Source organism: Anopheles merus, chromosome 2R, assembly GCF_017562075.2.
Source record: "Anopheles merus strain MAF chromosome 2R, AmerM5.1, whole genome shotgun sequence".
Classification (NCBI taxonomy): Eukaryota; Metazoa; Arthropoda; class Insecta; order Diptera; family Culicidae; genus Anopheles; species Anopheles merus.
This window is the reverse complement of record NC_054082.1, coordinates 43,256,805-43,274,488: the sequence shown is the minus strand read 5'-3', so window position 1 is coordinate 43,274,488 and position 17,684 is coordinate 43,256,805. Positions and strand designations below refer to the sequence as shown.

The following is a 17,684-nucleotide window of genomic DNA, read 5'->3' as shown; positions in this document are numbered from 1 at the left end:
AGTTCACATGGGTTCTCGTTAAAGAGTCTTATCGTTTATGTCTATCTCATCAGTATTACTCAGCATGCCTTACCGAATGCGAGTGTATTCCTCTTCACTCTGCGAGCTATGGCTACATAGTACTACCCATACCCTACTTTCGTACAAGGATTCCACCTTTGTCTTTTGGTTTGTGAAAGTCGTGCAAAACAAATATCCTATTAATACAGATGTCTCTGTGAGGAACATATAATGGGAAGAGAGAGTATTTCATCCTCTTCGTCAAACACCGAGAGATGAATTTCTCAACACCAAAGGTTTATCTGTAAGACGTCTTCGGCAAGAAACGCTTCAAGAGCTTCAAGTAATTCTGAACTTGTCTTGCTTGTTAAGCACAGAGTAGTGTGTAGGTTTCTCTGTGCGTAATCCAAAAAGAAAAACCGTCTTTCGATCTGGTGCGATACCTCTTAGTCGGAATCAGTCATACAATACAGTTATTGAAAACGTACATCAGATTACCTCTAGCTGTACACACTAATGCTCTAACAATCTTGTTCGTTGCATTTGGAATACGCCTCTAGACCCACTTTAAAAAAAAATCAGCATGATAAACCAACATCGAGAGCACGGATTCTTCCATTTACATTCCAAACACACGATTCACATACGACACCATAGGCACGATCTGCTTATAGAACACCCTCTCAAAAAATCTTCGTTACTGGCGAAAAAGTGCATGGCAGATATACGGAAACAAATTTTTCGATCTAGTCAGCCGTAAATGTGCCTGCCTACGGCTGAGATTTTTTTTTCGTTTTTGGTCCACGGTCTCAATTTTCCTGCACAGAAAATGAGACTGCAAAGAAAAGCAAGTCAACCTATACCTTCCCTCACCAGAACGCAAGCCTGTGATTGAGTGCAAAAATCATCCATCCCGGTCGAACACGCGTCAGTTGGCTTTCGGCACAATAAAGCCGATTGTAGCAAGCGCGCAGGCATGGGACTGCCGAAAGATCCAACAAATGTCCAAAAAGAAGAGAAAAAGACAGAAAAAATGTCAGCCCAAAACGGCTACCAGAGGTTTGGCGCATCTCGCGGCATAAAAACCATACATATTCATTGTCAATCATCGTTCAAATCGGCAATGGTGCTGGAAGCAACCTTATCAAGGGACAGATAGCCGACTGCGGGGATAGCTGGTGGCAAGATTCTTGCTGATTGGATCATACCACCCCTTAAACTCCCTTTTCTCACACACAAACCAAGAGAAGCCAAGAATTTCGGTTCAGAGGGTTTAACATGTGCTTGTCAGTTGTCCCTCGTATTTGTAAACAGGAGTATTTTTTTTACCGTGTTCTGGTACACGAACCAAATTGAAAATCTGAAAATCCGGGCAAGTTGTTCAGTAGATAACTAGCTCACCTTTGCGAAGTAGCCAATATTCCTAACAAACAAGAATAATTGAAACGTCACATGTACTGCGGACTCTGCATATCATAATTATAACTAAATCTATTATATGTAAAGAGGCTATTTTCAAATCCAATGTGAAGCGATGGAAGCGACCAAAAAGCAGCTGCGAACAGACTACCTTTTTTCGTGGCATACTTGGATCAGGTTATGTTTGTATAGATGTTTGAGACTGTATACTAAATTCATTTAAATCTCCCGACAAAATAGAAAGAAACTTGGATCCTTTGGCTTAAATCACATGTTGTAATACATTTCACTAACACATTATGGTAGATAAAAAGAACGACTGAACAAAATACATATAATTGCCTCACCATCATATATCAACGGATCTGCTAACACATCTGCGTGCCAGGGTAGGGAAAAAACAAGCGCAGAGCTATTCATACCCGGGCATGCTAATAGCTTTCGACGTTGTCATCAACAATGCTCCTCTCAAACGGGTAACATTCCAACCCAACAGATGCTGTGGGTAAATTACGAATTTCGGTACCATCTGACCCGTCACTACAACCGATTACAGTGGAACTTACAAGCTGCTTGCCTCGCTACTTATTCGCCAACCGGCTCAAGGGGAGGTTTGCGTGGAGGCATTTTAATTGCAAACCGAAGAAACCACAACATGAATCCCATAAATCGGTACCGGAACCGAAAGTCACCCCGGTGTTCTTGGGATGGATGTCGACGGGTATATCATGTGTACGGTTGTGTATATGTATGTGTGTTTGTGTGAAAACGGCAGCTTTTCCCGTCGTCCTCACCAAGATGGTACGAAAGAGTTTTAATGGATACGGACCAGCAGCTTCACTGGTGGAGACCTGTGCAGCCATCGTCGTCTTCTCGTCCTTTTCAGCTCTTTACCCGAATCGATCTTTGCCTAATGATGTCCCCACACGTGTCGAACGTGTGCCAAAAAGTGCACTTACACGTCTTCAATGCCGTCGCCACAACTATAGAAAGGGTATCACACGTAAAAGGATACCCCCATGGTCGATTGATCCAGAGAGCATGGTTCGCAAACTTAACAAACACGCTGCTAGTAGCGTCAATACATCAGGCAACCCTTTTCAATCGCTACTGTTGTATCTTAAAAGAACTCACGAACCTTTTACTCCTTCTTTCCACTGGACGGCATCCGTCGGTCTGACGACCCAGTCCGATTTCATTTGTCTAATTGATAAATTGTGTTTTGAGCAATAAAATTTGATTGCTGTTTTGCTGTGGACAATTTGCCGGCACCAAGATTCCGTATACTTATTGGATGAGGAAGGGGCGAGTGAGCGAATAACGTTGTGATCGGTACGGTTTCTGTTTAAATACACTCCGGAAAGTTGGAATCAACGTCCCCAATCGATGTGTCTGAGGACGGTGGTTGTTAAAGTGGCATGACGGAGAAAAGAAAACTTGTGGTTGATTTGATGAGACTTCGTTTTTACAAGGGCACGCTTGGGTTCAATCCTCATCAGCAGCTTGGCATGGTTTGCAAAACAGAACGAGAAGTTGCTGCTACCAGCTTAAGCTATTAGAAAACATGAATTACAACTTAGGAGTTCACGACAGTAGTATACAGCTGAATTATGGAGACTGTTTTCTAAATGCCGCAAAGAGGGGGAAGACTTATTTTACACTGTCTCTTTAATCATTCAAAGGGGTCCATTTTAAGATGATTATCACAATGATGTTTCCGTACCCCACTTTGTACATTTACGAAACCGGTTTGCGATTGGCTGATTATTTCATATATAGATATAGCTATCGATTCTCAAAAGATATTAAGATGAATTATGTTCAAAGCTATTCAAAAGATGTTTGATCTTCACAACAGAACCTGGAGGAACCAAACAAGCTGAATAATCTCTTATTCAATATCAGATCAGTATAACGGAGCAGATAACATAAACAGATTGATGATGGAATGAAAAAAGGCAAAACTATATTATGGTTATGATATTTAGTTTACTTAACCATTTAGTTACTACCAGTCTCGGTAAACTGTATCGAAAAAGGAAAAGAACTGTTGTTTACCACATTGTTCCATGTTTACCATGTTGTTCACTACGATGTGACAACGCTCGCCTTTTCAAAGCCCGAATCCTTCGCATAATGTAATAAAATTCACCGCTCTAAATGAATCCAGTTTAGATGAAAATTGAGCGTTCAAATTTGGTTTTCTTCACGGTTGAATTCGGAGGACCTTTTCCACCATGTGCAACCCCTTTCACTTTTAAAGGAATGGAAGCATGTTCCGCGCATACCGACAGCGGCCATATATGTGTAGAACACGCAATCACACAAGACAAAAAAGCCTACACAACATTTACATCTCCCGGTCGCGTTTTTCCCTCCACGCTCGTGTACGCGATAAACGCGTGTAGGTTTAATATTTTCCCAAACGACACTCAAACTCCAGACCTCGCCCAGCCATTCTGGATTCCTGTGTGGCTGATGCCCTGCGGTGGTTTTGATAGAACTTCGGAACACGTGCAGTAGAACTGATAAAGTTCCTAACAACCTCATTCCCCACTCACGTGTGCGTTCTGAACACCTTTGTCCCTTTCTCCTTTGCCCTCTTCCGTAAAACGATGGTAAAGGATTCGGCCCACGGTTGGCAAAACGCCGTGTTTACAAACGTAGTCACCGCGAAAGCGATTACGACTGCCGGTAAATCGGCAACACTCGATGGAATGAGCGCGCCCGGCTAAGCTATTGGGGACGGTGATGATGAGTTGGTTGAAGATGGATGATGAGCTTCGCGTGGGTTTTCACGGTTGCAACGCCTTTAAACGCACGCTTCGGGGGATTTCCCTTTGATGTTTAAATCCTACATCACATAGTTCAGCGCGCGTCGGTTCTACCTCCTAAGCTTTACCCGTTTCCGCCATTTTACAAGCTGTTCACCAAGCGCCGACAATCAGACAGATAACGCATTAGCAACCATTTGAAAAGCCCTACATTGAAAGGGACGACAAACAGGAGAACTTGCAACTGCCAGCACCCACTTGAAGAGGTGCAAAGAGGAAAAAAGTATACAGCAGCCTTGTACACTCGTGGTGAGCAATTTTACAAAGATTATTCAAATGCAATGCTACGGTTTAATGATGGCGCCGCGGAATAGTATCTGTGAGGTGCGAAACATTTAACCAGTGGCTTATGGTGAAAACATCATTTGAAACTACACCTACATGCTTGAATAAAACACGCTCGCTTTGGTTGTTAGTTATATGAAACCTTAAAATTATTTCACATTATTTTCGTATTATTTTCACCTACTCAAATATTCTTTTCACGCTCCCACGCTTTAGACCTTGCGTGAAAATGAATGTGATTTTTTTTGTTGTATTCAAATTCTCAGCTTACAGACTATTTTTTTATTAATAGAATGAATGTTAAGCAATACGTCCTTTTCGGACCGTTCCTCCTGAATTAAAAAAATAGATTGAATGCATTTCTTCACGGTGAAAACAAGGGTCAGCGGGAAATCAAAGGAAATGTATCTAATTCATTATTTTAATATGTTTTACAGACTAAATAGTTTGAAAATAGAATATCCTTTCTCTTGGTGTACGATAAGCCAAATTATGATAAAAATTCATTGAAATATATCCGAAAATACCAAAATTTCACGTTTCAATTCTCTGGATTTTTAACGCGAGTTTAACGAGGGATTAACATAAAAACATTCGACGTGAAATGAATTGTTTATCTATGGACTTCTAATCGAATATCATCGCATTTCATCGATTTTGGCTTCAGTCAAAATCAGTCGAAATATTTTCATTTGTATTTACAAAAATGGGATTAGTGAACGTTTAAAATATAAAATAGTAGAATATGCGGCAGACATGTTTAATATTAAAGGAAAAAAGCTAGCTTTCTTTAATGTTTTATAAATATCTGGAGAAACAACAATTTATACGCAGTGTGCAATAATTGGACGGTGTGCAACAATTGGCAAATTACCCTAATCAAACCTTAATCAATTTTCCAACCAAACACATTGTCTCTAAACGAGTATAAACGATTTAAATCGCCGATTGGCAATATTTTTTCCTCTCTTACACTTAACACATGTCCTAAATAAAAGAATTCTGCATTGAAATTCCGATTGAATGAATTTACATTAAATTGAACGTTTAGTTCAAATTGTTAATGAGTTAATAATTACAAAAAAAAACAACAAAACTGAAATCTTACTTTTAAGTGAAAAAAAAACAGAAACATACATTTATTTTTTCCCAGGAAGATTAAGCCAGGAAGATTCAATACATAAAAAACAAGGATGGTGGCCTTTTTTAAAAAACATAATTATCACTCATTGTACTCAAAATTCTTATTCCTTTTTTATTCACGGTAGGGTAACTGTACCAGTATTCGGCAGTGTACCTGTTTTCGGCAGGATAACTAAACACGTGTAATTAAGCAAAAACGCGTTGAAAATAGTCTTCACGCATATTTTTTAAATAGAGATGTACTCATTTAGTATTCATATACGAAGTATCACATTATTTCCTTGCATATGTTTCAAAATATCAAACGATAATGCAATTGTCACGCATGAAATAATAATCTTCATAATAAAAATAATCTTCTATAACAATTAAATGCAAAATAATGTTAGATCAAGAACGGAAATTTGCAGAGTTCAACATGTTTCGGCAGATTTGCTATTAGCTAATAGTTCGGCAGGTTTCATTATTGAGAGAACCAGTGCACCAAAACAATGAAAGTGTGATTTTTATGGAAGATTCTATGGTTGTAGAATTTATTCTAGCCCGCTAAGGATTTTTTTTGAAAAACACGAAAAAAAAAATTATTCACTTTAAATGCTGCCGAAAATAGGTACACGGTGAATGTTGATTTTTGACAGATCAATGCTGTGGGCTCCTGAAAAAAAATTGAAACAATAACACACTTTTGTTTTTCTGAATATTCATATAAAACTTGACCAGAACACTACAATGCGTATATCGACACATAAAACAACATTTCTTGTATCAAATATCACCAATTTCACTGTAAATAATCCAATAACTTCAGAGAAAAATAATCATTTGTGAGCCAGCACTCTATAGCCGTCCGACTGTCTCATTTCTCAATGCCTACTTTGTTTGTAAATCAAATCAAAATGACTATAAAAATGGCCAGCAAAATGCCCAAAATGGGCATCATAAAATTAATAATTTTAGTACTTAAATCAACACCAATTTCAGGAAAGTGAGAGTGTAAAACTGTTTTAAACATTTTTGTCTCCCTGTTAGCATTGATTAAAACATTTACCGATCCGTATTCGCGTTGCCGAAAATAGGAGCACAGCTTGGCGAAAATAGGACCAAACTGCCGAAAATAAGAAAAAAATACATTGTTTGCAGTTTCACGAATATTTGTAAAGCATACATTTAAATCGGCAAATAAAAAATAGCACAACATAATACGATAGTTTATCGTTCAAAATAACGTCACTTTCATGAAAAGAAATAAAAATTGTAAGTGTACCAGCAGATTTAGTAAAACTGCTGCACTAACCTGCCCAATACTGGTACATTTACCCTATACTAACTAGAATGGAAGAAAATAATGAATTACTGTAAGAAAATTGAGTTTTACCAAATATTTCTATTAATTGTTAATAGACAGCTTGATAACAGCTTGATAAGCTTGAGCCTGTTGCAAAATAACGACAAAATCTTTTCTGCCTTGCCACTTGTTTGCTAGCGGGTAATATCTACTCCCGGTTTTCATCAATGAAAAACTGCACTTTAAGGCCAACCGGAAGTAACGACTCGTAAGAAGATTGTGGTTTGGAATCATCTATTCAAGCAAAATGTCACTCATTCTGTCAACTACCACCTCCAAACCAGCAGCTGCACCGTCGCGCCGTCGTTCACAAGACATCATTGAAGCTAGCTTTTAAGAACGCAAAACTTTAGTCGACGGAAACACCAAACAAAAAAAAACCCTGCCAAAAAAGTGGTAAGACTTCATCGAGCGTTCGCTGATAGACTGCGCATAACGTTTGCCAGTGACAGGTCCGGATCCGAACGGCATTAAATGATAATTTCATTCGCCAGCTGAACGGAACGTCCTCGTACGCTCGGTACGCGCGATACGGCTCTGCCCAACTGTCAGTCAATCTGAGCAGACAATCATTTAGTCGGTGTGACTGCCAACCTGACAGAGCGGGATTGCGCTATCACGCGGCGGAAAAGAGTTCTGCGCAAATCAACACGGTGTGAATTTGTACGCGCGGTACAAAAGTCATTGTCACCCGCAGGATGGCCCGGTAAAGTTTTTCTTTGCAATTTTTCGTCGGAGCTTAGTTGGCACAAATCGCACAAGAATGAGCAACTGTTCAACTGCAATTTATTCAAGGGGAAACATATTCATAACTTCATCTTTCTTTGTATTACTGCAAGTTGAACAAATGAAATGATAAAAAAAACTATCTAAATCACAGTTTTTTTGCTTTTGCAACTACCAAGACAATGAGCAATATGTTCCAAATCTTTTCGTTCATTCAAAGCCTCCGGGAACTAGAACAAAATAATATTTGGTAAGTCATTGCTAGAATTGCATTTTTTTACCGTGGCTGAAAGAAACATAACAGCTCGGAAGAAAGAACTATTCCAGCTCCGAGCAACAGAAACTTTTTAGTTCCAACTAAAGATTTCTCCCGTCCTGGATCGAACACTCGCAGGAGCTTCTCACACTCTTACTCAGGGAGTGTTTTTCTAACGTGTTTTGCTGTCTTGTGTGCGAATTGGTGGATTGAAGTTTAAATCCCATTTCACATTTTTACCCTGTCCCAAAGATTATCATCGGTTGGACAAAATGTCATTTGCTTGGGAATTTAAACAAAGCCCCCACACCTCAGACAAAGGAGAAGGCATTAAGAAGAGTGAAATGAAAAATGCTCCAAGGACGATGCGATGTCATTGCTTCCCATAATTTTGTAAAATATGGTAGTTTACTTTTCTTGTTTCCTTAAACCCATCTACCCGCCAACACTTCCAATTCACCGGAGACGTCGCCTATCCCCCCCTCCCTTGACCGAAATCGCCATTCTCGAAGCATGACATTTTGAGCAATCCGTGCCGTACTGCTTGGTTGATGATGTATAGCAAATCGTTTCTAGAATATTGCCCTCGTCTTCCAAGACATTGTTTTTTTTCTCTTTAACATGTTTTCGTCTTCCCCATGGCGCGATGTTTGCAAACGCGTGCAGCACACACGGTAAGTCGACTCGTGAAAGAAACTGTCCCTTTGCCACGCCTTAGCGAATGGGCAAAGGTACAAATCCTGGGGACGCACGTCTAATGCGTGCTACTCATGCAGGAATGAAATATGATGCCTCTGCTCCGAGCAGGCTTTATGCGAATGTTATTTGGCACCAACATCCCCAATCCACCCACCTCCCCATCTATTTACATCGTGAGCACCGAGATAGGTCTAGGCCTGTTACCGCGCTCCAATCGCACTTGCATGCGGCCACCGCCGATGGTAATTAAGGTTATTTATGGCGGTAATCGAGAATTTTTGCGAGAAATGATCTCGACGAGTACAGAGTTTGGTAGCGTGCTTTTCGAGTGGCGACCTCATGCACCGACCATGGCAGTGTCGGCATTTGAGTAGTAACGTCTTCAGGAGCGTTAGTCACGTCACACAAAGGCAACGCAATGGCAACGGAGAATCAACTATATTAAAGACAACGACGACAATAAAAACCCCAGCATGCAGAGAAGGTATAGCACATTTGCGAGAATGACCGAGTTTGAAGTAATAAAAATAGATCATAGGCTATAGGAGTAAGCTGCAATCTACAAAAAAATAAATAATTACTAATTATACTATCTATATTTGAGCATTCGACTCAGAAATGAAACATAACAATAATATGGCCACTGTGGGCCCAATGGTGTTTAACCGCTGCTCTTAATTCGTTATGCAAAATAAAACCCGGATAAATAATTTTCCTTTGAAATGCAGAAATTTCGGCCTTATAACATGATTCATTTCAATTTTTAGAAAGAATATGTCAAGGAAACAATTCCATACCAGCTTAAGAAATTTGAAGCAACTTTTGTAATACTTTAGAACGAAATTTAAACCAGTGTTTTTTTTCATCCATAGAAATCATTAGATTTAACGGTTATATTTAACGAAAGGAACTCTTTGCTCTTCGATTGAGAATTGAAAGAACAATAAGGCATAATCATAAAAAAATCATGCATCATAGATGCAGGATTTTTTACCATAGGAGTTATTTTGGCCGCATGATTGCTAATAAAGTAGATGTCACGACATTCCAGGCGAGACCACTGCGTAGCTTCACAGTGCACACCGGGAATCAGGATGAAGGCGTTTTAGGGAAGCCATAAGGATAGGAAGAGCAGAGAGCATCTAATAACGCCTGTCAAAGTACGCACATACATGGACCACGCCAGGTCACTATTGCCCGACCGTACATGTCGTAAAAGGATCAAATTTCCTTTTTGGGCTCCTATTACACTTGGGGCTTACCTTACACAAGCCCCATGATAGGCCCAATGACTGTATCGCTGCAAATCACGTACAAAACCTGATGCCAGTGGCTGATAATGAAAAACATCACCGCCTCGGGAAAACAATGCCCCTTTATACACGAGTTGCTGCTGCTCCGAAAACGTGGTGTACCGGGGTATACGAGAGCCTTTGGGGATAAGGCGAAACGACCTGTTGCCCGGTGTTACTCCGGCAGTCGCCACGAGGGACCGAAGGGTATACGGCGCGCAGGAGGGAGAAGGCAGTCATTCCTAATTAGACTTTAACGCTACTGGCTCAGGGCGAACTGCACAAGTTGCACTTCTTCCGCAGAAAGTGAGGGCCTCCGGTGGTGGCGGCGATAGTGGAAGTCGTTTCCTGATGTACGGTTTCATTACGTACCTTCGGAAAAGATTCACTCGCAACACGCACACACGCACACAGTCTGGGTGTGTTGGAAGAAATAATTTATTCCCTCGATGTGAGCCAAACTTTGCTTCCCTTCTTGGACTCGCACACTCTAGAAGAGTGTCGGTCGGGACGACAGGGACCGGAAAACTTCCGGCCTATGCCGTGTAGGGGTAGTATAGGTAGTAACCGGGTACTATCGGCCGACCGAGCACCGTGCTCATTATAATGAAGTCTCGAACGCAACGAGGAATAATTGCTGTAACATAAAACTCACCACCATCAATCCTAGGAGGCCCCTTTGGCTGAAAGGACTAAACCCCGAGCGCAATCGTTTGATCTACGCTTTACGATATTTATGAGAAGGATGATGACGATGATGATAAGAAACTAAACGAGTCCGAGGGTGGTTTCGATTTGCATGTGCTAGACATATACCACAGTTTACTGCAGTCTCTGCCCGCAAGGAGCACGCTCCGGCCAGATCAAAAAGGTTAACTTTCTGGTCGGGACTCATTGCTGCGGCAAACGGGCCGCTTTTGTTGGGGGTGGAGTGGTTTTGGGGGCCAAATTCAATTATAAGCTGATTGTAAGCCACAGTGCGTATAGACCTGTGTGTGTGTGTGTGTGTGGTAGACCTATCAGCAATGCAGTAAATCCTGTCAGTTTCTTTTGAAAATTGAAAAAAGCTAATCTGCTCGTAGAAAAGACGCACCACCATAGAAAAATCCAATATGTTTCTTGTACCACACAACGATTAAACAAACCTCAAAAAAACTATATTTTTTCAAACTGCTAGGGTTAAATAAACCTTACCAATCCGCTTCGCCGTTATTCCTTTTTAATAAGAACGAAAAATAAGAACGATAGAATGGACTCCACTATTTACCCTAAAGCTGAATTGCAGTTCCACATACCATCCATTCTTGCATTCAATTTGGTGTGCTTATGCAAAGGATTTCTCATTTCAAACCACTTATCCACTTGGCTTCAGAAAATTGACGAATGTCTCCCTTTCCACTCACGTTCAATTAAACCTACCTAAAATGTGAGCTTAGAAGACTGACAGCATTTGCTAAATTTGCCATCTCTGCGAACGTCCAGACCACTGCTTAACATATGCGGGAGGCGTTGTATTGTGACAACATACCCAACCGCCCAGCCAACCCATCGAAACTCAGTGCCAATTGCAGGCAATCGGAAACACCGGACCAAGCAAAAATGGTTCCCCATTCGAGTGCGAAAGCAGCTCCGGAAAAGTGCCGTTTTTCCGGTGCGTTGAAACTGAACCGACCACTCTAGCGTGTGCCCTAACGAGCAAGAGCAAACCGACACACGATGAGTCACATTATTTCGATACCGTTTTTCCGGTTAAATGTTCAATCCTGCACCTCACACTACCACCAACACACGCTCTCACATCCTTAGAGCCGTACAGCGTGTAGTGTTTTGCAAGTTGATGACAGATTTGTCGAAAATAACAGGTGGAAAAGGGCTATAGCGGGAATCGAGAGAGAGCAATGAGTTGAATTTCCAAATAAACCTCATCTAAAGGAGAGCATCGGTACGGTGATGACCGACACAATAAGCTCTTGCTAGCTACCTCGCATCGAGGGAAAAAACACATCGGGCCCATTCTTAAACACTATTAAATCAATCGGAATGCTTCTTCGAAAGCACTCGATCGTTTGGCGCTAGAGGGTAATCATTCTGATAAAGTGAATGAAGAGAGAAGAAAACAGGGGAGTGTGCCGGGTTGCTAAAGGGTATATAGGTTCCTCCAAAACTCTGGTCACTCTCTCTATCCGTACGTAGTCGACGACCATCAACAACTACCGGTTTGAGAATTTGAAATTTTACGACTATTGTCTTTCACGTAGAGCAGTGATGAGGCTACCATCGGAAACAATACCCAGTGAACAAACATTTTGGAAAATTTAGTTTCCAATCATAGCGAGTACGTGTAGAATGCATGACATGGAAAACCTCATCCCCACCAACGACAGTGCCATCGACCCGTCCTGCTGCTATACGATGTGTCCGTAGTAAGCATCTCTGCCCGTGTTTCGAATCGAAGCGAAATAAGGGATGGTGAACCCGAAATCTCGACATTATCGAATTTGTTAAATTTCATAGACTGACACGCTCGGTGGTCTATACCGCCTATAGCTCTGGGTGTAGGAAAAAAGTAAAATCCTTCAATAAGGAACAGAAGCGTTGGACTACGAACAGGCAAACAGTTACTAGACACAACGGCTGCCAGCTACGACATGGCCAATCGGTACAGCGGCGATGGTTATCAATTAGATTTTAGCAGATGGCCTGCGCGTGTGTGTTTTAATGTTTTCTCTTATCCAAGAGGCTTACATAAATAGCTGAATCGATTTTTTCCACAAACGCACACGCTGAGGATGCTAATGTTCAGAAGGCTTAAAACCACCAGCCCCTTCACACTCTCTCGCCAACAACACGTTGGCGCTAACCAAACCTGCTGGTTGACAATGGCTAACGCTAATCAGTCCGTTGTTTAGAAAGTTCAACCGCAAAAGCTAATGGATCGTTCTTGTGTGAGCGTAGTTTAACTGTGTGCCACTACCGGTGGCATCCGAATGTGAAGGGGTTTGCAACCATTTGAAACAGATTCTAAACCATTAATCTTCAGATAAACCCATACATCAAGGGGGAAAGTATCAGGGGAAGCTGCTACAAGAGATAGGTGATTACGGCCTCGAATCATTTGACTTTTACTAAAACATTAATTACTACTATACACGGGTTTGTTCTTCAATTCCCCCGCTACACGCTCGTTACTGTTTAAAGCCTTCAATAAAACAATCGAATTAAACGTTATTAATGATCTAGATCAGCTAAATGTGATAATGATGAGGTTCAGCGCGTGGGATGGAATCGTATCGGATGTGGCGTGACTGACCGGGGACAAAACATAACTTAGTTCATATTCAGAGAGATAGAGTAGAAAAAATGCAATATCGTATCGCATTAGCATGTTTTAATTTCATTTGTATATTATAATTTTTATTCTTTATTTACCTTATTCCAATCAGAGAATCAACAAATTGGATTTGTGATGCGTATTGGTGTTTTGAACAATGATGGAACGGGGTTTGATAAAAAAAAACCTAATTAGCTAGATCAATTGTAATTTCCCGTTCTATCTCTATAAGCATTGCATGAATTGTGGTTAAAGAATTGTTGTACACATTTTATTATTTACCTAACAGCTCCGATAACTAAACTAGGCTGCAAAACAAAAACTCCCCTCATAACTCCAAAACAAACTCCACTGCCAATCACATCATCAAACTAAACACATTTCCATAATCGTTCGATTCTGTTGCCCATCCCACGTTTGGCTGCGCATGAACTTTTCAACCACAAATTAAATTATCTTCCTCCTGCGTACCAAGCACGTGAGCCCACCACAAACAAAACGGCAAGCACTGGTCCCGCCGAGCGGTGTGGCACAGATGGTTTTAATAAAGCATGAAATTTCGATCCCCCTAGCCTTTACGGAACACGATAACCGTTTGCTCCGGCACGGAGGTGGAAAAATAGAACAGTTCCCACAAATCTAAAAGTCGCTAAAGAAATCAAATCAAAGGCTTACACACCCTGCGGAGCAGTCGTCCGTTCGAACCACACATTCGAGGAGGACCTAAGACAGCAGAGCACTTTATTTCGCTTCAATCTCACCTGATATGAGAATTCGTTGCTTTTTGTTACGCAAAAGAACTCTTCTCCATCCAGCAATCTTGAAGAAGGTATTCACCCCGTTGATTTCGGCAAACCATCGCAAACCCCTGCACAGACGTCGCTACTGCCTCCGTTTAAACGGTACACACACGCACTCAGGCACCATATAATGTACCACTCCGTGTATGAAAGTAAAGATTTCCTCACAAAAGGCTAAGGAATTTATAACTTTGCTTCGCGTTAAACCAATCTTTAGCTCACAAATCACAAACCTCACACCCGTTGCGTTGCCAATAAATCTAACCACGTCGGATCGCCGGGTGCCCAGTGTCCCGGAAGCGCCCAAAGAACCGTCACTTCCCAGCGTAGGTGTTATCTGTGTCACTAAGCGAGAAAACGCCACGGCACGCTCCTAACAACTAACCCACAAGAAGAACAACAACCCGTACAGGGATCAATCCACTTGACCATGGAACTACACCGCAATGCGGGACACAAAACACATGCCCGCAAGGAACGGGCGTCTTCACCGGCTCACAGAATCCAGTCTCTGTTTATTGGGTTTTGGAACCGTTCCTAAACCGCAGTGTAGCAACAAACCGATCGAAGAAAGTGTAAATTTGAAAATAGTTTAGAAACAAACGTACACACCCGGCACACTACGCTTACCCCATGTACCGAGGGTTTGGGGCTACGGCGTCCTTCCCAGTGTTGTGGCTCCAACGTGTTTCGTGCGACCGGAAGAGCAACCGGAGCATTCGAAGTTCTTCAAGCATGTCGAAGAAGCTACTGAATTTCTCACACCTAACGAGTGTCCTTGCCGTACAGTCGTTGTTTGCCCGCCTCGGATGGTATGCTGAGACGTCTTAAGCACATTCCCAAAACCTGCCCGAGCCGGTACGCTTCCTTCTCCCTTCCCACTCGCTGAGTGAACAAACATCATCACCGAGACTACGGGGCCAACCGCGACGCAAACCTGAAGAAGGGCACTCCTACGAAGAGCATTAAAATCTTAAATTGAACCAATTAATATTCATTTCAGAAGTGGGATCGTCCCTGCCTGCGGTGTGCTTTTGCATATACGGGTGATGGAAAATTTATAGGATTGTTATCCGCCACGCTCTCGTTTCCGGCATGTTCCGTCGGGATGCTCGCTAGTGCGTCCCGCTGTTCCGAAGCCGGAAAATAAGGAGCGCTAGTAAGTGAAAGGATCTTACCATTTGCAAGACAATTTCGCAAATTCGCCTGTCGCCAGCGACAGAATCGACTTCGCAGCTGTCATAAAAACTGATACCTACAACACTCACATTTTGTGGAAAGCCGTTTCTCCTATTCATCTCTTTCTTTGCATATTAAGATAAGGACGTTGAGTACGATATTTATTTTTCTAGAATATTCCTTGAATCTTCAGGCTCATTGTATTCCTTCTTTACCATTTCACCGCCATTGCTTAATGATCGAAAGATGGTGAACGAGAAATAATTATACCATTCTTGAAATTCAGAAAAAAAAACACCAGCGAAACAAAAGCTACCATCAGGTCGCCATCTTTGGTCGTTCACAGTTAAAGCGATTAATTTGCAGGAACATCTTTCAGGGATGCAAGGATTATGTGTGGCTTGTGCCTGGCGAACCGGGTGGTAGTGATAGCATAAAACTCTCCATGACTTCTTCACACACTCCTTCCGACCAGGATGAACGGATCTCCAGGATCCTCTCCTAGGCGGACGGAGATATCGTCCACCGTCCGGCAAAGCGTCGTTCATTTGATGATGATGAGGTTCTGGGATTTTTTTATGTTTATGCAATTTACAAATTAACAGGATTATCATTACAGGCTCGGGAACTGTGAGATCAACCGTCATTAAGCTTGGATAGTCCCGTGCGAAGAACGCATACGAAGTCACGCGTAGAATAAAACATCCAGCAACAATAGAATGATACTTTATGCACGGAATGATGTGCTAAGAAGCAGACAAGTTATATTGTGGGCGCTCCGGTTTTAATTATCTCTTAATTATACCCATATACATCACAGATGGATTGGAAGGAATCCTGAGATTTGGGAACTAGCTCGGTTGCGCATTGTTTATAGGAATCAACAATATCAATTGTGTACAGCGTTCAAGATTCGTGTTTACACAGAAAAACATTTAATATTTATAATCACACAAATTTCTTTACTTTATTGATGCTGGAAGCATACGCACATTCTTTACAAATTCCTCTTGCAGCATTCCTTTCCTAGGCGTTCCCTTGTGTACGAGGAGCCCAATTTTCATCTTATGTTATTGCCCACCTTTCCTCTCAGTCAGTACAAACACTGCACTTAGGTACTGTAAACCTCGACCCAAGTCAAATTTGTCTTGAACGGACCACTTCACATTACGAGTTAGTGGATTGGAATTCCTATCATCCACGCATACCCTTCTTACTGTCTTGAACGCATACACCCATACTCCCACTTTACTTCCCTACCCCGGCTACTAACGCGGAATGCTCCTGGCGGCAGTAACGACACTCGGAAGACATTTATCATACGCAGTGCCAATAACTCTTAACCCCCTCGCCCTTCCTCTTCAACACATACGAGAATTGTTGTCGTAAGCAAAAGACGCATCTTGGACGTGCGCTATTCTTTTTTGTACGCTTGGTCGCATTGTGTAAGGCAGCAAGATAGGGCGAAGGACACACAACATGGCTGAAAAGTATTATTGCGAAATTGCGAATCTTCGCCAAAAACCTTATCCAATTCCACCCCCGCCGCCCGACATTCTTAAGGAATATGGGTGGAATCCGATACGAGAAGAAGTATTTTGTTGGCACGTAATTTATTTCGAAAGCCTTTCTATCTATCTCCCTATGCAATCCAGTCCACTCACCGGAAAACATTGCGAAGAAACTTTAATCTCTCCTCGAGTCGCCATCTTAAACCCTTGCGCTAACGCATCTCACGACCAGTGTGGGTGTCCTCTCTCGCGTATGGAGTCGATTGAAAGGTTCGGAGTGGAAAAAGATAAGAAAAATAAATTTTAAAACCCCAACTTTAAACCAATCACATTCGTTCTGTCTCTATGCTTAGTGCGACATACTGTCATAGCGTGTGTTCTTTTGAAGTTGCATTATGCAGTCTTGAATCATGGACCTTATGGTAAAATATAATATGCTTTGGCGTGTGTACGTTTGAAAAAATGAGCCATATTCTTGCTAATAACTGAGTTAAAAAATTCAAAACCAACTCAATGGTTCTTAATTAGCCATCCCTAAACATGTCACGATTAGAAAACGTGCCTCGACTACTGTTACTTGGCTAAAAAGCAAAGAAAACTTTCAGGTCAGGTGTACCGTAAATGTCGGTGCTGGAAAAATATCCATCAAAGTTCAATTACCTTAGACGTTGATCCCAAATTGGATTTAATGTTCGTAAAATGTGGTAGTGATTTTTCTGGAACACAATCCCTAGACAACAGATTGTAAACGATGAAAACGTGCCACAATGCTGGGTAATTTCTTCCCCCAAAATGTTATTGATTTTTTGTAAATACGGTGCTATAGAATATTAAAATACGTAAATGGTTAACATGTTCAAATCA

At 41.5% G+C, this 17,684-nt stretch overlaps 1 protein-coding gene across 6 annotated transcripts in view; it reads left to right on the top strand.

Moving 5' to 3' along the window:
* Positions 1-17,684, top strand: part of LOC121588595 (protein winged eye-like) — a 341,422-nt gene that overhangs the window by 170,726 nt on the left and 153,012 nt on the right. The window lies entirely within an intron of this gene.